Below are 23,310 nucleotides of genomic sequence, written 5' to 3' on the forward strand. Positions count from 1 at the left end.
AGCGAGGTCATGCATGTTTGGGGGCAGATGGTATATGGGAAATCTCTGTACTTTCCCCAATTTTGCTGTGAACCTAAAACTACCCAGAAGTATTGTCTTAAAACATCATTTTAGAGTTAACTGGGGAAATGTGTATACTGCCTTATCATGTAATGATATTAAGGAATTATATTGATTTTTCCAGATATGATAATGATATTATAGTTTGTTTATATATATTTAGAAATAAAAACAATATACTTATGGATTAAATAATGTAATGCTTGAAATTTTCAAATAATTTGGGGATATATATGAAAAACTAGATTAGTCACAAACTGATCATTTTTGAAGCTGGGTAATAAATATATGGGGGATTCATTATATTCTTCTTTCCTTTTGTATATTTAAAGTTTTTTATACAAAGAGTTTTTAAAAAATTTATCCTCCCTCTAGATAATACAAGGACCTTAGAATCTAAAACCCCCCACTTACCCCTTCTTTACTGCCTCTTAATCCATTAGATATTTTTACTGTTTTATGTAATCAACTTTCATTTTCCAAATACATATCATTTTCTTTACCTTTCAGCCCTTCATACATTTTAATTCCTCATGTGGCTATTTATACTCAAATTAATTAAAAATTCAGTTCCTCAGTCATACTTGCCCCATTTCAAATGGTCAATAGCCCTATGCTGCTTATGACTGCAATACTGGAGAGCACAGATAAATAGTATTTCCATCACCAGAAAAATTTCTACGGGACAGTGGTGGTTTAAATGATCTCTAATGGGTGAGAGGTTGATACCATGTTTTTGTCTAAAATATACTTCATCATCATTCTTTAAAGATATTTTCACTGAGTGTAAAATTCTAGGTTGGGAAGCTTTTTACTTTTTCTTTTTTAAAATTTTATTCATTTTTAGAGAGAGGGGAAAGAAAGGAGGAAGAGGGAAAGAAACTCGATGTGTGAGAGAAACATCCATTGGTTGCCTGTCACATGTCCCTAACCAGGAGGCCTGGCCCGCAACCAAGGCATGTTCCCTGACTGGGAATCAAACCAGTGACTTTCAGTTCACAGGCTGGTGCTCAACCCACTGAGCCACACCAGCCAAGGGAGCAAGCTTCTTTCATTTCATATTGCAGATATCATTTCCCTATCTTCTGACTAAGCTGTTAAGAAATCATCTGTTAATCTAATTCTTGTTCCTTTGATGGTTATCTTTTCTCTACCAGCTTTTAAGGCTTTTAAGATTTTTCTCTGTCACTGGTTTTTTGAAATTTCATTATGATATGTCTAGGTGTGGATTTATTTTTATGTTGATTAGGCTATGTTGGAAATCTTGAATCCTGATTTGGTATCTTTCATTGGTTCTAGAAAATACCAGCCATCATCTCTTTAAAGTTCCTATTTTCTCCCTCCTCTTCTTTTGAAATTCTAATTAAGATCTTCTTACTCCATGCTCCATCTCTCTTACCGTCTTCTACAGTTTCAATCTTTTTGCTTCTAAGCTACACCCCGGAAATTTTGTCTGGTCTATATTCGAGGTCAATAATTTCTCTGATGTATCCAATCTGCTGCAAACTACATCATTGAGCCTTAATTCAGTCACTGTATTTTTTTAAAGTATTTATTTATTTTTAGAGAGAAGGGAAGGGAGGGAGAAAAAGAAGAAGAGAAACATCGATGTGCCAGAGATACACTGATCAGTTGCATCTTGCATGCCCCCAAGTGGGGACCTGGCCCACAACCCAGGCATGTACCCTTGACTTTCCAGTTCACAAGTCCGCACTCAATCCACTGAGCCACACTAGCCAGGGCCAGTTATTATATTTTTTATTTCCAGCAGTTACATTTGTTTTTTCCAAATCTACAGTGCCACTGTTTTTGGTAGTTTCCTATTTCCTGTCAAGTTTGTCATTTATTTCTGCAAACACAGTAAGCATGGTTGTTTTATCATGTACCTTCTAATTCGAATATATAATGCCTATGAAAATATTTTTCACTGTCTGTTGTTTCTGCTGGGTTTTACCTATGTTTCTTTGTATGCCTGGTTATTTCTGTGTGTGGTCAGTGTCTTTGAAAAATTATTTGTGGGAATGCCTAAGATGAAGGAGCATTTTCCAGGGAACACTTGCATTTGCTTCTGCCAAGCTCCTAAGGGACAATACCAGTCAGGGAACAATCCAAATTAAATCATGACTTAAGGTTCTCTAACCTTGCTAGGCTATGGCCACAACTTTCTAAAGGTTTTTGTTTCCTTTCTCTTTTTTTCTAGTACTCTGTTCAGTGCCAAGACAACTTGCCTTGAAGTCCCTTGATGTTTGGCTGGGAGGCAGGCAATGAAAGAGGAGCAAGGGTTAGTTCTGGTCCATCCTTACCTCTCAGGTGTAAACATACGGAGTCCAATCCTAGTAGGGAAATATATCTTGTAAGACTTTACATATGTCTGTATGTTGGGTAGGTTATGATCTTGATTTCTTTCTGCCTTGCCCCACAAAACTGATGATCACAAATCTAAATTTCTTGATGTCAGCAAATATATTCAGGGCCAAAGTGGCTTCAGTTCTCCAGGTATTCTGCTAACCTCTCTTGGTTTAGGCTTTCTTCCAGGATTTGATTTACCAGACTCCTGTATCTTCTTAGTTTTTCAAAGCTCGAAAGGTAATATATCTCATCCAGAATTTTCAGTTGTTTTCAAAAAGAACACTGGTCTAAAGAATCTAGCCCACTGTTACCCTGATGTAAGATATAATTTGAAGTAGAGCTAACAAGACTTCCTGATGTTTTACATGCCAGTCAGTGTATAAGAAAAAGAGGAGTCAGTGATGACATCTAGGTTTTTTTCACAACTTGGTGAAAAGTAGGATTACTTACTGAAATAAAGATAGCAAAGTAAAATAGGGTGGATCAGGTGTTAAGAATTTGGCCACTGACTTGTTAAGTTTGAAATGCTTTAGCTAGGTTATAAATTTCTTGTGGGTAGAGACAGGATTCATTTAGTGTCATTTGCACCCATAAGTTCTTTAGAACAGTGCTGCACATATAGTTGGCATTCAAGTAACCAAGTATTTCTCTACGTCAGCACTAAAACATTTTGGACCTGATAGTTCTTTGTCGTGGGAGACTGTCCTCTGCATTGTAAGATGTTTAGCATCACAGGGTATTTAGCAGCATCCCTGGTCTCTACCCACTAGATGTCACTAACACCATCTTTTCCCCCATTTTATAATATCAAAAAAAATGTCTCTAGATATTGCTGAATGTCCACTGGGGGGCAAAACCATCCCTAATTGAGAACCAATAGTTAAATGCTACCTGAATTAAAGTTAACTTCTATCCACTATGCTATTACCACCCTTTTACTCAACTGGACACATTAAAGATATATAAGAGGTAAAAGTCCATCCAAGCCCAAACTGTAGCCCAAACCAATTCAGCATTTCTCAAGCTGTGTTTCCCAAAGCTCCAGAAGAAGACAGTACTGAGAAAGGCAGTGGGTAAAGAGGTGAGCACAGGTTGGAGGTGGTATAACAGTTTCACCCTCACTTAAACAAGATTACATCCAATTGTTATAGGATTTTATATATAACATCATTTGTAATATTTAAAAAAACTATTTCCAGTAAAACATCTTCTCTTCAGATATAAAATGGTTAAAAACTGAAATCTCAAGCAAGAATTACTTAATTGCTTGTTATTGCTATTCCATGCCCAAGTCTTTATTAGCATAAACTCAGAAAAAACTACTAAATTCATTTGCAAGTCCTGACATGCATGTGCTTTACTTATGTTTTCCTTTTACTTTTTTGACTCTAGCCAAATATAATCAGGTAAAAGTCATTCGAAATAAATCAAGACCTCAAAAATCAGATTCTGTAATATAACTCGTTGAAGTAAACTTTAGGCCCCAAATTATATTGCAAGAGTTTCTTTTAGGTAGCACCCTCAATGTTGTGACTCCTTTCCTCCACTAGGGTAAATCCCTCTCATATACAGTTACTCCCAAATGTACTGTAAAAATACTCTTGTCCTCTACTGTAAACTTCCCCTCAATCCGTTTTAATATTGTTTTAAAAATTACAATTAAATCTCATCTACCCTAAAGATCACTTCCTCATTCAAAGCTATTCTTATTTCTTCAAATTTCAGGTAACAAAAGATGTAATTAAATTGGAACTATGCTGATATATCAAGTTCCTACATTCCACATAAACTATGTACTTATCATTTATACAGTCTCTATTTCTCTATCTACATTCAATCCGTGCATACCAATGTCCCTACTTGACTGTAAAATTATGACATCATTACAAAACTTCTCCATGAAACCTAGAATATAAATGTCTATAATCTAAGGGTAAAAAATATTTACTGATGACTATTTAATATTCACATGTAAGATAAGGTCAAGTTCTGTATCTAAAGCACATAAAATATATACACATACACTAAACTAAGAAGAAGTAAGAATTTTTCAATTTGCACATCCAGAACTCCCACGCACGTGCCAAAACCTAACCCTCCTCCTGTACTCCCTGACAGTGCCGCCGCCCTCTCTGCCTCACAAATCAGAAATCTAAGAGCTATCCTCAACTCCTTCTCCCTCATGTCTCTACACTGTTGGTCATCAAGTCCTTTAGCGTCTACTTCACATCTCTTTCTCTCTTAATTTCTTTTTTTGATAGACAATTCGAGTACTTTCATATAGCTCAAAAATCCAAACGATGTATACACTGAAAAGTCTTACTGAAAGCATTTACACTACTTTCGACCCTCCTTCTAGCTACCATAGGTAACCACCTTCACAAGCTTCATAGGCATCCTTCCAGTATTTCCATAATTACCAAAAGACGGCATTACTACAGACCATTCTGCCCTTACTTTACACATCCCGGAGATCTTTTTTCCTATTAGTTCACAGAGAGCTTCCTCATTTTTTTGTACAGCTGCTTAGTATGCTGTTGTGTGCATAAGCCTTATTTTATTATAGATGGACACTACCGCTACTGTAAGCAATGCTGCAATTAATAACTTTATAGATGTATCACTTCATTTCACATAACAAGATAAATCCCCTGAAGTAGAATTATTGGAACAAAGATAAATACAAATGTAATTTTGACAGAGATTGCCAAATTGCCCTCATGTCATTTTTAAATTAGTCAGTCCTTTCCTCTCCATTCTCTTTGCCACTGCATTCTCCTGCCTGTATTAATGAAGTAACCCTAAGTGATCTCCCATCCTTCTCCAACTACTGTCCACACTATTGCCAAACTCATCGTTATTTTTTAATTAAGTTTTAAATATATACTATAATCTTCTAATTTTAGAATGTTAAAAATTACTGAAAAGGCTTAAGTTTCCTCTGATCATCCCTCCTTATCTCTACACCCAAAATGCAAACCTGTATCCACTACCCGTGAGTTAATCACTATTATCGGTTTAGTATTTATCTTACCAGACCACATTCCTTGCTACTGCATGAATATAACATAATATTGATTTGGGTTTTTCCTTATTTATAGAAATGCTATCATACTGCATATACCACTCTACAATTTATCATATAATAGGTTATGTAACTTATGCATTTTTTAATTGTTACATGTTCTTCCATAGGATGAATATACCAATTTACTTGCTCATTTTCCTATATATGACCAGTTTTGCTTATTTTCCCATTTTTTGCTATTATAAATAATGCTGCAATGAACATACCTATACATGCCTCCTTATGCACACATAGAATTGTTTCTCTAGTGTAGAAAGTGGACAGATTTGTTGGAAACAGCATTTTAAATTAATAGATACTGCCACCAACTACTCACACCAATTTATACCCCCAAACTGGCTATATAATTTATACTCCCAACAATAGTTTATAGTATTTATTATTACTTTTCAACCTAGCCAATCTTCGTATTACCAAGCTTTTTAAAGTTCTGCCTGTGATGGGTAAAAAAAAAAAAAAAAAAAAAAAAAAAGTCACTCTTTTAATATCTCTCAAATTACTTATGAGATTGCATAACTTATCAAATGTTTATTGGCCTCTTATATTTCCTTTTCTGAAACTGCCACCTCATATTTGAAAATTATTTTTCTATGTCACTTTCTTTATAGAAGTGCATTATGTATATTTCTGGTTTATTATTTATGTTGCAAAAATTCCTCTCAGTCTGTTTAAAATTTCTGTATTTTGAACATAGTCAAAGTCTTAAACTGTGGTCAAATTTATCAAAATAGCTTTCTAAAACATATATAATCATGTATTCCAATCATCTATAGAAAACAGTAGGATTTAAGCACGTGTATATTTAACTTGAAGTGAAAAGTAATTAAGGACGTGGACACCTACCATTCTACTTCAGAAACGTAAGTCCCAGAATTAGCCTGAAATGTGAATCTCCCATTTCTTAAGTAGGTCTCAGTTCTCAAATGTTTCTTTAAAGTGAATTTCACATTATAATGGGTAAAAGTTTAATGTTTAAAAAACATTTTTGGGGGTACAACTTTGCCCATAAATGCAGGCCAACTTTTTTTAGGGCACAATTGAGAAGATAGTGCTGTTTCACCACTAGAGGAAAAACTAGCTATACTGGACTTATTGAGAGATGGTATCTTTATTTCCCATGTGGCAATTTCCTGCAAATAATTTTGACTATAGATAATTTTCACCTAGTTGCAAAATCCTTGAATAAGTGATGACTCCATTGCATTTCAGACCATTAAGGATCTGGCTCACGCCACACTGCAGCCTCATGAGCTCACCATTTTCCCCTTGGATTCTCATGATGCTATTCCTTTATATGTTATTGTGCCTGAGAAGTCTTTTCCTTATCCCAATTTACCTGACCAAATATTCATATTCTTCCTCCAAACCCAGTTCAGACATTACCTCCTGAACAAGCTCCCCTTGACCTCAGCAGAAAGAATTAAGCATTTCTCTATTCTTTCATTGTGCTCTGAGCATACTTTCATTAATATACAAATCCCACCATATTATGAACAATTTGTTTACAAGCTCCCCTTCCCATAAGCTTCAAGAAGTTGGGCAGGGTTTATCTTAGTCATAAGGATATTTCAGTACCTAGGAGTGTCTAGCATCCCACTCAACAGCTATTTGCTAAACTAAACAAGCCCTCTCTATTCAGCACTATAGTAAGCACTAAAAACCTACACACAAAACAAAATTGAATTGTACACATGCACACACACAACAATGCGTACATATACTAACAATGTAAAATACATTTCTTATTGTGGATCACAGTAAGAAATAACTTGAAAGCTACTTCCATAGTTGCTATGAGTGCAGAAAAGCTATAAATTACCAAATAAAATAACGTAGTTAAGGAAGACTTCTTCAATGAAAGTCTTAACCATTTGAAGTGTGCACTACCTCTCTAATCTCATCTACCACTCCCCCTTATTTTTCTGCTCTAGCCAAGCCAAACCTGTTCCCACCTTAGGGTCTTGGATGGACATGTTTCCTTTCCCTAGAAAGCTCTTCATTTAGATAAATATATCCTTTACTCCTTCATTCCAGACACCCAATCACAGAAGCTTTCCCCATCACCTAATATAGCAACCACCTCCCCCCTCCTTCTATGCCCTTATTCAGTTTTATTCCTTTTCATTGCACCTGATTACCACCTGACATTTGTTTACAGTGCCCCTCCCCCACTCCACCCCCAATGTCAGCTCCAGGAAAACAGAGACTTTGTCTTCTGTTTTGTTCATTACTATAACTCCAGAGGTTAGAACAGTGCCTGGCACTGGGCAAACATTTCTGAACAGGCTTTGACAGACAAGGAAAAGGAAAAGGAAAAGGAAGAACACATGGAGCTGTGCCTGAACATGGTATATTACAGAGGAAATACCGGTTTGATAATAATGTTAAGGAGTAAAAAATAAGGTTGAAGAAGAATATAGTAAGAAAAGGACTGAAACGCAGAAAGTAGAGTTTGGACTTTATCCTGCAGACCATTGGGAGTCATTCAACATATTGAGCAAATGGTAATCCATTCAAACATTTATTCAACACAAGTTCAATTCACTTTGCTTGGCACAATGCTGAGTGCAAAGGTCACTACCACATGTTTTCTCTTCAGACAGCTTAGGGTTAGTATCAGTGGGTTCAAAAAAGTTTTAGAAAAATTATTCTGGCAGACATACGCAGGATGGATTTGGAGGAAGGAGACTCAAGTTAGAAAGGTCAAATAACAGGCAACGCAGGATCCCAGGACTGAAATCCGGTAAAGAATAACCTAAAGAACTATGCTGACTGCTAGACATAAGAAATAAAGGAGAAATGTGCATCACAGAAAACTTTAAGATTTAAGCATGATGATGATAAAACAAAGAAAATGGAACAGACTGGAAGTTGGGTGATAATAAATCTAAAAGTGATGGAAATTCCTTTAGCCTCCCATTGGACATATGCAGGAAACCACTGGGAGATACAAACCTGGAGAGTACACATTTAGGAGGCATCAGCATACCAAACATCCATCTGATAGAAGACAGAGAGGAGAGGAGAGGACCAACTACTGAAGGGAATGACAGTGGTGTGAGGATCATGAAACAAAGAAAGAAACAGAAAGTAGTAGTCAGAAAGGGAAAACCAGGATGGCACACAAACATGAAGGACAAGTAAAGACTGTTAAGAGGCCTAGGTGAAAATCAATATATTCATTCATGCACTGCATAATGATTTTTCAATAGACAATAGACTGCATACACAAAAAAGTCATGTAAGATTATAATGGAGCTGAAAAACTCCTATCGCCTAGTGTTGGTATAGCAGTACTGATGTCACGAGTGTGTGATGCTGCTGATGTAAACAAAACTACAGTGCTACCAGTCATGTAAGAGTGTAGCACATACAATTATGGATAGTGCATAATACTTGATAATGATAACTATGTTACTGGTTTGTGTATTTACTGTAACATATTTTTTATCATTATGTTAGAAGATACTCTTTCTACTTATATAAAAAAAAAAAAGTTTGCGGAGTTTGCACTTTCCCTTTCTAGCAAACACTGTGCCTCCCTGGCTGAGCTGAAACACGAAAGATGTCTCACCAAAGCAGAGGGGAGCAGACCAGCACAGTGCCAAGCAGACTGACATGGAGCACAGCAGAAATGTCCAGCCTGAGAGGGCCTGGCCCCAGGGCTTTTCTACAGCCATGCTGCTTTCACAGCCGTGCTATATTGCAATTGATCTGTTCTGCATCAAATAAAGCATCCTTCTTCATCACACACACACACAAAAACAAAGTTGGCTGTAAAACAGCAAGCTGTATTATGCCAGCAGCAGCCTCATACATCTCATGTTTACTGTGTCTCTTGATTGCATCATTTCTTCTTCTCCTTGATTTAATCTCATGTTGTTTTGTACAGAGACAGGTACAGGCTTGTAGCCTAGGAGCAATAGGCTGTACCACATAGCATAGGTGTGTAGTAGGCTAGACCACCTAGGTTTGTGTAAGTGCTTCATATGATGTTTGCACAATGATAAAAATCACCTAACAAGTGCATATCCTCCATTAAGTGGCACATGACTGGCTGAGTAGAATCAGAATAAAGGCAATACCACTGGCAAGAAGGATGTTTCTTAAAGTAATAGTCTGAATATAACATTACATAGTTGCAACAAGTTAGGGAAGAAGTCGTAAAAAAGCTGAGGGCAGCAATTTTAACTAACATCTTTAAAAAATTTTTGGAAGAGAAACGAGGGAGTAAGCTGGAAAGAACAGTAGGGACAGTTAATCAAAGTTGATTTTTTTCCTCCCCAAATAAACAAGTCTGTATATATGAAGGTGGACTACCCCCTCCCCCCGCAAAACAGAATTATCTTCTAGAGGGTAAGCCCCTTGTCGTACAGGCTTTCACCGCTAGGTGAGTGTTCTAGGAACCCGTCTGCATCAGTGTCCCAGCTGGCGCTGTGAGAGGCTGCATTCAGCTTCAGTGAATTTTTTTTGAAGACTGTTTCAACACATTTTCCCATTTCATGGTGGCTGATTTACAAGCGCACCTGCCCACACCGAGCTGAGTGTTCAGCTTTTTGTGACCAAACATGGCATGACACCTATGCTCCACCATTGATTCTTTCATGTTTTGCTGGATAAAAGAAGTCCTCAAAGGGAAACATTTTGCCTATGTGGAAGAGGTGACACCAAAAACAGCAGAAGCACTAAAAGGCATCAAAATCGAAGATGGCAATGCAGGCAACCATGGGTCACCTCTTCACAAAACCACATCAAAATACAGAACAAGCGTCACTCACAACTGTCAGAAATCGAGTTGAATGGAAGTCTGACAACTACAGAATTAAAGAAACCACATCCATCCAGACTGGTGCCAAATATGAGACTCCACCAACCTAGCTAACACTGTTGCACCTGTCTTGGAGATGCACAGAAACTCTGCCCCACCCAACTTACAGGCCCACCCAAGCTGCTTTTCCATATGAATGGCTGATCTTGGTTCCTGCTGCACAACCTCCTAACTCCTCTCAAACAAGCAACAACTGGCTGCAGTCAGCCTAGAACCACAGCTTGGCTTTGCCTGGGAATCTCCAGGGCAAGCACAAATAGCAGCCATCTCAGACTGCTTTATAGCTCAGTCAAGGGGCCTGGGCAACACAGGTGGGGGCTGACCCTAGCCTGCACCACCCAGGAAAACCCTGGGCCAAGCACACCCAGTGGATAACTACAGACCACATCGGAGCACCACCACCCTACCCCTGCACAGTTGATCCTCCACAGAGAACGGAGGTTGGTGGTCAGTGGTCACGGCTAGTCTTTGCAGCTGACTGGCCTGAGTAAATCCCTCCCATTGATCTGCCAACAGCAACCAAGGCTCAACTACAAGAGGAAGGTGTACTCAGTCCACAGGAAGGACTCACCTTGAGTACCTAGCTTGGGTGATAGGGGAGTCTGTGCCACTGGACCTTATAGGACACCTACTACATTAGGCCATGCCACCAAGACACGGAGTCAAAGCAGCTCTACCTAATACACAGAAACAAACACAGGGGAAGGCTACCAAAATGAGGAGGCAAAGAAACATGGCCCAAATAAAAGAACAGATCAAAACTCCAGAAAAACAGCTACACAAAATGGAGATAAGCAATCTATCAGATGCAGAGTTCAAAACACTGTTTATAAGATGTTCAAGGAACTTAGTGAGGGGCTCAAAAACATAAAAAAGATCCAATCAGAAATGAAGGATATACTAATTGAAATAAGCAATTTTCAGAGAAACAACGGTAGCGTGAATGAAGTTGAGAATCAGATCAATGATTTGGAACATAAGGAACCAAAAAACAACCAATCTTGACAACAAGAAGAAAAAAGAATCCAAAAAAATGAGGATAGTATAAGCAGCCTCTGGGATAACTTCAAAAGGTCCAACACCATAGAGATGCCAGAGGAAGAAGAGAAAGAGCAAGAATTTGGAACTCTATTTGAAAAATAGTGAAAGAAAACTTCCCTAATTTGGTAAAGGAAATAGACATGAAGTCCAGGAAGCACAGAGTCCCAAGCAAGATGGATGCAAAGAGGCCCACTCCAACATACATCGCAATTAAAATATCAAAGGTTAAAGACAGAATCTTAAATGCAGCAAAAGAAATTAGTTCCTTTAGAAAAGAAATTAGAAAGAGGAGTTCCCATAAGACTGCTAATTTTTTATATTTTAATATATTTTAAATTTCTTTTCAGAGAGAGGGGAAGGGAAGGAGAAAGAGAGGGACAGAAACATCAATGTAAGAGAGAATCATCAATCGGTTGCCTCTCACACAGCCGTAACCAGGGACCCGGCCCACAACCCAGACATGTACCCTGACCAGGAATGGAACCAGCGACCTTTCAGTTCACAGGCCAGCGCTCAATCCACTGAGCCACACCAGCCAGGGCTATCAGCTGATTTCTTAAAAGAAACTTTGCAGGCTAGAAGGGACTGGCAAGAAATATTCAGAGTCATGGAAAGCAGGGACCTACAGCCAAGATTGCTCTACCAGCAAAGCTATCATTTAGAATCAAAGAGCAGATAAAGAGCTTCCCAGACAAGAAAAAAACTGGAGGAGTTTATCACCACCAAATCATTACTATATGAACTGTTAAAAGGACTTCTTTAAGAAGAAGGTCAAAACTATGAACAATAAAATGGCATGAAATACTTATCTATCAACAATTTAATGTAAAAAAACAAACTAAGCAAACAAGAAGAACAGAGACAGAATCATGGAAACAGAATGTTTTGTTGGTTGCCAGATAGATGGGAGGTATGGGGGACAGTGGGTGAAGAAGTGAGGGGATTAAAAAGTACAAATAGGTAGTTACAAAATAGCCACGGGGATGTAAAGTATAGTATAAGAAATGGAGTAGCCAAAGAACTTATAGGAGACCCATGGACATGAACAATGGTGTGCAGGTTGCCTGAGGGAGTGGGGGGTGCTGGGCAGAGTGGAGCAAAGGGGGAAAAATCAGGACAACTATAATAGCATAATCAATAAAATATAATTAAAAATATGTAAATAAAAAGCATCAAAATCAACAAGTTCAAAAACTGTTTTGAGCAGTGGAAAAAACATCTTGATAGGTGTATTGGATCAAATGGAGAGTATTAATACTTTGAAGATGAGTAAAGTTTAAACATATAAGAATACACATTATTTAATAAATAAATTCCAGTTTTTAGGGAGTTCCCCCTCATACTTGAATGCTGAGAGAAACAACCATTGCAATTAATGATCATAGTGATCAGAACCGAGGAAAGGTGTGGCAGCAAGATTCCCACAAAAGCAAAAGATTCTATTAATACTTCCATTCCGTTTACAAAATAAGATGGAAGAATGGAGATTTTCTGGGTGACAATTTTTAAAAATGTGCAAATTTGTACTCTCTTTTTCAATTAAGTAGAAGTCAATGGCATCTTTTGAGGGAGAGGAAGAAGATATGAGACAACAGAAAAGTCTGAGATTTACAAAATAATTGCCAAGAAGTAGCAAAGGCCCACTGGAATTGTTAAGCATATATTTAGCATGGCAAAAAATATTTTCATAGTTATCTACCTTCCTCCACAAATACACTGTAACCTATAAGGAAAACAGAGGAAATACACAGTAAAAAGACTTGACAACAGGAGCCTAGTAAGATATGGAAGAGGTGACTCATGTCAAGTTCAAGCTTTAACTCATACATATAGGAATAAGCTAAGGGCAAGAACTTGAGGGTCCCTAGAATGGAACAGATAAAGGAACACAGATGGAGTAATCACATGGGCAAAGGTCAAAGAGTTCACGCAAGCCAGTTAGGATGTAAGGGAAATATTTTAGATCAGTCACTTACACACCTACTGTCCACTACGACCTCATTGACTGCATGACTCCCCCCACCCCTTGAATTTGTATGTTGAACTCTTAATGCCCAAAGTGACGGTATTCTAATACCTTCTAAGGTAGGGCCTTCTTGGGAAGTGATTAGGTCACGAAGGCAGAGAGATCATGAATGAGGTTAATGCCCCTATGAAAGGAGACCTGAGATAGTTCCTTCCACTATGGGATTATACAACAGAGAAGTCTGCAACCAGGAAGAGGCTTTTCATCACAACCCAAACATGCTGGTGCCCTGATCTTAGACCTAACAGCCCCCAGAACTGTGAGAAATAAATTTCTGTTGTTTATAAGCTACTCAGTCTCTGGCAGTTCAAACACACTAAACACAGCATTATTCACAATAGCCAAGATATGGAAGCAACCTAAGTGACTGTTGATCAGTGAATGGATAAACATGTTGTATATATACAGAATGGAATATCACTCAGCCATAAAAAATAAAACCTCGCCATTTACAACATGGATGGACCTAGAGGATATTATGCTAAGTGACATGTCAGCCAGAGAAGGACAAATGCTATACGATCACCAATGAAAAAAGGCAAAAGACTAATAACTATTAAGAACAAACTGATGACTGACATGCAGGACAGCATTGAGGAGAAGGGTAAAAAAAGTGAAGAGGAATAAAAGGTACAAACTTACAGTTATAAAGTCAGTCAGTCATGGGGATGTAATGTCCAGCATAGGGAATATAGTTAATAGTGTCATAACACTATTTGCTTAAAACACAAAACAGATGGTTACTAATCATGGTGACCACATCATATACACATGTTGAATAAGTATGTTTTATACCTGAAACTCATAATATTGTATGTCAACTATATTTTAATTTAAACATTTACCTACTTAGATACATGGTAAATTCTGTAGACACAAAGGAATACAGGAGTCATGGTTTTTTGCTGTTGTTTTGTTTTTGTGACACCCTAAGAATCTTTATTGTAGCCAAAATATACCCACCCACCTTACATCCAAAAGCAAAACACAGCGTGATTTTTCCTAAGGGAATACATTCTACTAAGAACAGAAAATGAGAATAAACAGGTGAGTGAACATGAAAAAGGTAGAGGAAAAGATCATTCTTATTGTCCCTTCCCCTACTCTAATCAAAATTACTTATGAATGGATCACTATTTCCCTTGTTTTCAAATTATCTTAGGAAAACATTTAGAATTACAGCAAAAACAGCATTTATAAGTGAATTTATGTGGAACAGTTGTCAAAGTTCAAAATACCATGAAAGATCTTGAGAAGACAGTGAGTACTTCACATAAAAAACTGAATGATCAGGTCAGCCAGGCCCAAAATGATGATGAAAACATGAAAGATTAATTGGGCCATGCCAGTCTTCTTGGCAGAGGGAAATTATATAGATGAGAGATGGAAAGATGAACACAAAGGCAGGCCGCAGGCTATCCCTTAAGATCTTATGATTCCTCCTCCATGTTTGGGTATAAACCAGCGAAGATCACTCCAGCTCCCATAATAATTAGATAGGAATCAGCACACGGGAAATGCTAGGATAAATGTCACCAAAGATGTGGCCCATTAACGCCAAGTAGCCTAGGAGTGGGCACACAGTCATCACCTGTTCTATGTAATCTTTGGGTAACAGTGGTAAAAGAAATGAAACAGAAACCAGGACTCCAGTACAGAGATAAGTTCATGTCACCAGCATACAGGCAATGGACAGGACCCTCACACTGTTTTCTTGTTTCTCACTATTCTTTAAAGCTGTGATAATACAATTATGAAAAAAGAAAGCAAGGGTAAGCAATCCAATCAACTGTACAAACAGAAATCTTATCTCTGGAACAAAATATTCTGTTGGTGTACCAGCAGCGTCCAACCTGTGCCCTCTGCAGCTCAGGATGGCTATGGATGCAGCCCAACACAAAATCATAAATTTACTTAAAACATTATGAGATGTTTTTGTGATTATATGTTGCAACGTATTTAAAGTGTGGCCCAAGACAACTCTTATTCCAGTGTGGCCCAGAGATGCCAAAAGTTTGGACACCCCTGGAAACCAATGAAATTCCAAATGAAATCCCAAGCAAACAGCCTTCAAGGTGACAAGGAAAATCAAACACAGAATGGACACTGTGCCTCGGATATAAAACCTGAAAAAAAGGAGGGCAATTTGACATTGCGCAGTGGCAGGAGGAGTCCTGTGAGGTAAAAGGGCACTTAAGCTTATTTCACCACTTTTCAAACTACTGCAGTCCCATGTCATATGTGTGGAAGATCACAGGGTCATTGTTGGGGCAGCCACTCCCTGCACTTGGACAAGTCACAGAGTTGCTATCATTGGTATGCAGTACAGTATCTGCATCATTAATGTGATGAATAAAGCTGAAAATACACTTTCTAGCACTAAAAACTAGACATAAACTCCTAGTAAACTATCGTTGCTCCAATTAGAGACACCAAGGAGAAAAGGAGACCCAACCACTGCCCGTAAGAGGCAAAAAAAAATATCTGCAATACTCCCAGGCAGTGGAATCCACTGATGATATCATAGCTTGTGACTTCACTACTCTGTAGCAGCAATAAAGTGTTGAAAGGCCCATCAGCAGGACACGCATTCCAGTTGTAAATCAAGCCTGTTTTATGCCCCAAGGAATACTTAGTATAGATGTTCCCATCGTGGTATTCCTAATCATAAAAATGGTTACTAAACTGGTGTTTTTCCCACACCTTCAGGGTAACATTGTTTATAAACAGAACCCAGTGTACTGGACACATAACACTCCTCTTGAGGTGGGACTACATGGTCTGGGGCAATCAGTGCCTTGTCTGCAGGAGCAGTGAGCCAGCTGTAGTAATGAATCCTCTTGTTCATGGCAGAGGCATGGTCTCGCTAACCCTCTAAATGACATCATTCACACTGACAATATTGGTGGGCTCTGTATAGAAAGGCCTTTTGGATCTTAGATCTGATGAATCAGACTGAATATTCATAAGTCCAGATGTATTTCATGGTCTACCTCAGGGAAGAGAAAATGTCTAGAATCACTATCCATTTTTCTCAAACTCTAAGCACTGAAGTCAGTCTACTCTCCTATGCCACTATTCCACTTGTGTCACCGATAACTTTATCCTGGGAGGAAATGACTTAATTCCAATGTCTAGTTCTATAACACTATTACTTATGATAAATACCGACCTCAGTTTCCACATTTACAGATTAGAAGGGTATGTTAAAGAGAGGTGCCATGGTGGACCCCACTCGCCTCCTTTAAAGAATCTGCTGTAGTAAACCACCATAGTAGAAATGTCTTCTCCAGGAGGAAGGGGGGAAGGCAATAAATGATGATGGAAGGAGACTTGACTCTGGCTGGTAAACATACAATACAATCCACAGATGATGCACTGTAGAACTATACACCTGAAACCTGTGATTTCATTGACCAATGCCACCCCAATAAATTTCAGTAAAAAATTAATAATTAAAAAAAAAATCTTATCCCTCAAGTGTAATGAGACAGGAAAAAGCTAACTGGATTAGAGAAAGTCTCGAGCCTCTTCTAGAAAAGATTTACACTATGCCATAGAATCACAGTGTCAGTAGGTTTAGCGTATTTTTTAATTAAAGGAAATGGAAGTGAAGATTTTTTTAGTTTTTTAATTTTTTAATTATGGATTACAAAGCTATATAACATGAAAATGTGTTTTAATATTAAAATAGGACTCAAAATTGATTAGTCTACAGGTTCCTTAACAGCAATTCCAAAATCCAGAAAAGCTGTGAAACCCAAAATAACTTATTTAGCAGTACAAACCTCACCTGAACTGACATGAAGCTATTTATAATCTTATTTACCCTATTTAGTATAAACGTTCATACATTTTCCTACAGAAATGGTAACATGTTTAAGGACTCTGTTGAAGTTATATAACATTATTACCTTGCCTATATCCGAAAAAATTCTTAATTCCAAAACCTATTAGACTCCAAGGGCTTTAGTGGGCTATGACCCTATAACAATTGCTAACATTTACTGAGTTATCAACTATGTGTCAGACACTGCTCTGATCATTGTATATGCAGTAACTCATTTAATCCTCCCAACCACCATACAAGAGGTATAATTATCCCCATTTTACAAAGGAGGAGATGAGGCACACAGTGAATAAACTACCTAAAGTCACACAGCTAGAGTGTAACTAGACCAGAATGAATACAACATTTAGAACATTACACATAAGTTGAAGAGAACATAACCAAATAGAGAACAGCCCTGGCTGGTGTGGCTCTGTGGATGGAGCACCGAACTGCAAATCAAAAGGGCCCCTCGGGTTTGATTCCGTCCCTGGTTGAGGCAACCAATCAATGCGTCTCTCACACATCGCACATCAATGTGTATCTCCCTCTCTCTAAAAATAAATAAAATATTTAAAAAAAAAAGACCTGATTATTACAGTAGAATGGGAGTCAGTGATATTTTTCTCTATTCAATTATTATTTCTATGTTAAGGAGTAAAACAAAAAATGCACATTTCATACAAATATAAATTGTCATTTGTGTGAATTCCTAACTTGCATCAACTGCATAGTATAAAATCAAAACTCCTAAGCTTATATTAACATCTTTAATTTTTAATTGACATCTTAATCTTTATTTAATCTTTTTAATTACAATACACAATACATATTCCTAGAAGTTAAGAAAATTTGAGTAAGAAAAAAAATAACCACCTAATAATCTATACTTAGAAATAAGCACTGAACAATGCAAAAAAGAAAAAGGACTCATGCATATGGACAACAGTGTGGCGATCGCAGGGGATGGGGCATTGGTGGTGGAAGAGGTTATATGGGGAATAAGTGGTAATGGAAAAAATACAATGAAAAAATAAAGTGTTTTAAAGAATTTTTTATTTTAAAAAAAAGTGGCACATATCTTTCCAGATGTCAATATATTTTGTTTGTTGACCCAAATGGATTAAATGTTTTTTTCACTTCCATATACCAAGACATCTTTTCATGTCTTTACATTCTTCTGACATCATTTCGATGACTAGGCAGTACCCCACTGTAGGGATATATCTCAGCAATTACTGAGCTGTTTAGGCCATTTACATTACCACAGCATAATGATCAAGAGTCACTGGCTCTGGAGTCAAAGTCCTGGCTCTACCACTAACTCTACCACCTTGGGAAAGTTACCTCATCTCTCTATGGCTCAGTTTTCTCTTCTGAAAAATGGGGATATTACCTACTTTATTATTAATGGGGGGTTAAATATGTTAATATACAGCTTTTATTATCAACAATGTTGCAATTGGTATGCTCACAAGCTACCAATTTAATAGTATCTTTATTATATCAAGGGAAATAGGAATATCCACATCAGAAGGCTTTTGAGTCTGTCAAATTACATATGGGTTTAAAGACCTCATCAAATAGCTCTCTCACTTAACACTTCTCTTTATCCAAGAAAATAAAAACTATGATCCAGTTAAGCTAACCAGCTTGTTTCATTCAACCTTTGCTCTTCTACTTTTGTATCTGCAAACTTATATTTTGTAAATTCTCAGTTTGTAGGGAACTTAAAGATACCGGGCCCAAATCTTCCCTCAGCACATCAATTCTTTTACCCTGAAATCCCTAACTTTAACAGTCAGTGACAGTGGACAACCTACCACCCAAAACAATATATATTGACTGTTTTTTAAAAAAATATTTTATTTATTTTTAGAGAAAGGGGAAGGAGGGAGAAAGAGAGAAATACATTAACATATGAGAGAAACATCGATGGGTTGCCTCTCGGCACGCCCCCCAACTGGGGACCTGGCCTGCAACCCAACATATGCCCTTATCAGGAATCTAACCAGCAACCCTACACCTTGTGGGATGACACCCAACCCAATGAGCCACACGAGTAGGGCTACATATACTGATTTGAAGAGTATTTTTTGAAAGAATGTTGAAATCTGCCTCCTTCTAGCCTCTACACACCGATCTTAGTTCTCTGGTCAGATCAAACCTTACCTTTCTGTGTGACAGATCTCTAAGTATTTATAGACAACTATCATTTCTTGGATGAGCTTCTCTTCCTTGGGGCCAAACATGGTTTTTCAACCTTTCCTCCTTTTCATCCCCCCCCCCACCCCCGGTGATCAATGTCCTCTGGTTTTTTTTAACTTTAGTGTCTACCACCTGGGCAACTTGAAAAAACCACAGTGGCCCACATCCTTTCCTACTTAAGCTTGGACCTCTAGATTTTTTTAATTAGCTTGCCAGGTGATTCTGATATCAAGTTTTAGAACTGGCACAAGGTTCCACTTATGATAGTATGCTACCCAAAAATCTGACACAATGCCCCAGGTATAATACAACCAGTACAAGGTAAAGTGGGGCTAACGCCATGTTCTTTATATATAATGTCCTACCAACTTGGAGAGGACATTTACTTTCTTAAAACATATTATACTAGTGTCGACTCTACAATCAGTCAAAATAATCGAGTCTTTTCCACATTACCTATTTGTGCTCTAGCAGCTTGGGCCCTAACCGCTAACCTTTACAATTACTCCCATTAAAAGGTAAGAGAACTAGGGCTAAGAGTTTCAGATTTCCATTTCTAAGTGTATCGAAGGCCTTGCATATGGATTTACCTTCAGTTGAAAAATCACTTCATGCTAAGCCTCTACACTTATATCATGGACATACGTAGTCCAAATAAAGGTGTACTAGCCCACCAAAGACTGAACTGACCGCTGATTACACCAAAGCGTCTCTGTCCAGGGCACTGTTGTCAATTCTGTGAGGATACACAAGCCCTAATACTAGTAATAGATTTACCTTCTAGAGAGCATGATGGAACAAACACCTTCAGACTTTTTACTAATTTTGGCTGTAGATACATTAGTTTTATAGAAATATATGATTACTAGTTGGAAAGCTGTAGAGCCAAAGAAATGATACTTATTAGGAAACTAAGTTGCCCTCAACTCTAAGTTTGGTTTGGCTTATTTTTTAATGTTTGCAGAGAAACAGAAGCAATGGAATCTATCAGTGAGTTCATCCTTGCTCAGGCTACTCGTAAAGGGACACAGCACCACCAAAAATGCACACTCAAAATCAAGTGATTCAAAATTCCATGCAATTTCTAAATTCCTTATGACTTGTTTGCTTTACCTGTTACTATTTCTAACTCATGAGATACTCAAGGGCATACATCTCAGAGATGAGGAAGGTAAGGGCAAACCAAGATCCAATCTGATATTTTCATTTGAACAGCAAACATCAAAAATATACCTGGCACTTTCTAACAATTACATGAAGAATGACCAGATGCTTCCTGTTGATGGAACATTAGAGAACTACAGACTGACAGAATCAGACTAGAGTTCACAGAAACAACTGGAAATGAATTTAGTTTCATTTCAAAATCATTAAATCAAAATGTGGCCTTAAATTTTCACATATTTACAGTACAATCGTCCCCCAATATAGAAAATCCAGATTGATTCAGAGTTAGAGACTCAAACTCTGTAACAGAACTCTTAAGTAACTGTTAACTTGGAGGGTAAACACATGCATTACAACAGCATTGTTTCACCCACGGTTTCACTGCGGGATTCCTTTTAAATCTAGAGCTCCTACAGTGCTTTGAAAAGTGTCCTATCCTCAAAAATTACATTTACATACAAGGTTTCACAAACACATCTAATACGGAACTCGTTTTATTCATGTACCTCATTAAAAATAAGTTGTGGAATTAAAAATTAAGTTTAATTACTTAAAATCTCTTTAGATGTTCCCGAGTCTCCAGGATCATATGTAGATTATGCAATCTTTATTCATGATGTTGTTCACGCATCTAAAGCCCAAATTGAAAAAAAAATAAAGCCTAAGAAGAAAGTATAGAAATCAGCCTTCTTATCCATATTTTTCAAATGTGTCTGGTATAATATCCTGACTTGACTTTTAGGGGGAAAACAGGAGAGAAATAACACATTTCTCAGTTAAAAAAAAAAAGGCATGACTATACAGTGGATTGTTCCAGAGGTTACATGAGACCACAACAAATTGAATGCAGAAAGATTGAAGAATCTAGCTATCTTCCAACCAGACGTTTAAAAAGACTTGTAGAAATGCAAAACTATGTCATTCTTTGCTCAACATGTCATTTATGTTAACATGTGATTAATTTACTTCGGAAAACTAAGAAAAGTAGATAAAGCTGTCTTTAGTTCCCTTAAATTCAAAGCCGTAAAGTAGAAGTGTCAAGGCTGATGGTTATGTCACCGAGAAATTTAAATAAAGTCGGGTGGGTCTATACGTGAGATAAATTATCTGCACGAAGAATTTTTGACCAGTAATTTCTACATAATGAATTATAGTGCATCTTTAACTCTTGAGATGGAAAATTACAAGGATCCTTTCCTAACTACATGAAATCGTTTTCCAGATAAAAACTCTACTTCAGAAGAACTTGCCTGAATCCAGACAGCAACTCAGTGTCCAGAAAGAGCACTCAGATATTTCCACATTACCAAGCCCCCTTCAGAAGCACTGTGGTCTCTGCCTCTCCTGTGAACAGATGTCTGCTCGCCACAGTCCAATCAGGTTGAAAGCAAGAGTATGTGTACTGCAAACAAGCTCAAAGTGGGAACACACACAAAGCGGGCCTACATCATTCCTTTGGTTTCAGTTTTCACGTTGCACCCCTGAGGCTACCCATGTTGAGGCTGTCGATTCAACACGATACGAAGCTTCAACGAAGCACACTTAAAGCCACACTGATTAACAGTGTCCAGGCAGAAATGAACTGGCAAAATTCTCAACTTCTTTCCCGAAGCCAGGCACCCGCAGATCCCGGTGGCCAAGTCCCAAAAGCAGGTCTCAGCATCCAGAGTGGCAGGCTTCGCCCCCACAGGACTCCAGTCCCCAAGGCCGGGAGAGTCGCCGCGGCAACCCCGCCAGGAACGGGAACGGGAACGGGACCGGTTTCCTGGTTAACCCTGTCTGGACCGTCCGCTCCCGCCGCGGCCCGAGCGCCTCGAGGCCAGGCGCCTCCGCCGCCCTTTTCCCGCTCCAGCGAGCCAGGCGGAGCCTTCTCGCCGCCCAGACAAAGAGATCCGCGGCTCCTGGGGCAGCGGCCGGCGAGGCCGCGCCGCGCCGCGCCTGCCTCTCTTCCCCGCCCGCCTCCCGACGCCCGCAGAGGCCCCACCGCCGAGCCCGACACCATCTGCGCCCCGGGGCCGCCTCTCGGGACAGGCTCCGCAAGTAGCGGCGAGGAGGCCGCGGTGAGCCGGCGCCGAGGAGGGGGCGGCTGCCGCCACCATGTCTGCCCGCCCCTCCCAGAAGCGGGGCGCTCAGTGGACAATGCGCGGCGGAGGCGCGGGCGGAGAGGGCGCCCAGGCCGACCCTGCCGACCCCGCCGACCCCCGCGGAATAAGCGGGGCCAGGAGCCCCGGAAACCCGGCGCCTTAATGCAATAAACAGGAAATCGCGGGGATGATCTGGGTTCCGGGGGAAGTGGAATTATTTTTTACCAGCGAAGAGATCAACTTCCACATCCGGTGGTAACAGGGCCCTACACAGACCCGCACTGACCTGGAAAAGCTTCGGGAGCGGCGACGGGGGAGCAGCAGGAGGTGGTGTGGGGACCCGAGGCGCTTCGTACCCGGCCGGGCTGACGCGGCCCCGCTACACACAAAGCGCTTCAGCTGCACAGGGCGCTATTTTCTGAAAATGCCGCGTCTGGTCGGCGCCCAAAATCCCCACCGAAAAGTCCCCCGTGCTGCGCGCGGAGGGACACATGGTGTGCGAGTGAGTCAAAGCTCCCAGCATCCCTCCCGGACCCGGCCCTCGGCAACCCCGGCTCTGAGCCTTTCCGCCCCGGATCTAGGTAGCAGACCCCACTCCCACCCACTGCCCGACCCCATCCGGAGGGAAGA

At 39.2% G+C, this 23,310-nt stretch overlaps 1 protein-coding gene and 1 pseudogene across 3 annotated transcripts in view; both read right to left on the bottom strand.

Moving 5' to 3' along the window:
• Positions 1 to 23,310, bottom strand: part of GABPB1 (GA binding protein transcription factor subunit beta 1) — a 61,951-nt gene extending 38,641 nt beyond the window's left edge. Inside the window, exon 1 of one of the 3 annotated variants that reach the window (XM_053929051.2) lies at positions 22,967 to 23,310. The gene's annotated coding sequence lies outside the window, so the exon portion shown is untranslated. Of the gene's footprint in view, positions 1 to 21,846; positions 22,340 to 22,966 lie in introns of those variants that run through there. The other 2 variants (XM_024567711.4, XM_045201195.3) reach the window with 2 other exon arrangements.
• LOC112311372 (neutral amino acid transporter 9 pseudogene) lies at positions 14,259 to 18,894 on the bottom strand (annotated as a pseudogene).

This window comes from Desmodus rotundus, chromosome 7 (genome assembly GCF_022682495.2).
Source record: "Desmodus rotundus isolate HL8 chromosome 7, HLdesRot8A.1, whole genome shotgun sequence".
Taxonomy (NCBI): Eukaryota; Metazoa; Chordata; class Mammalia; order Chiroptera; family Phyllostomidae; genus Desmodus; species Desmodus rotundus.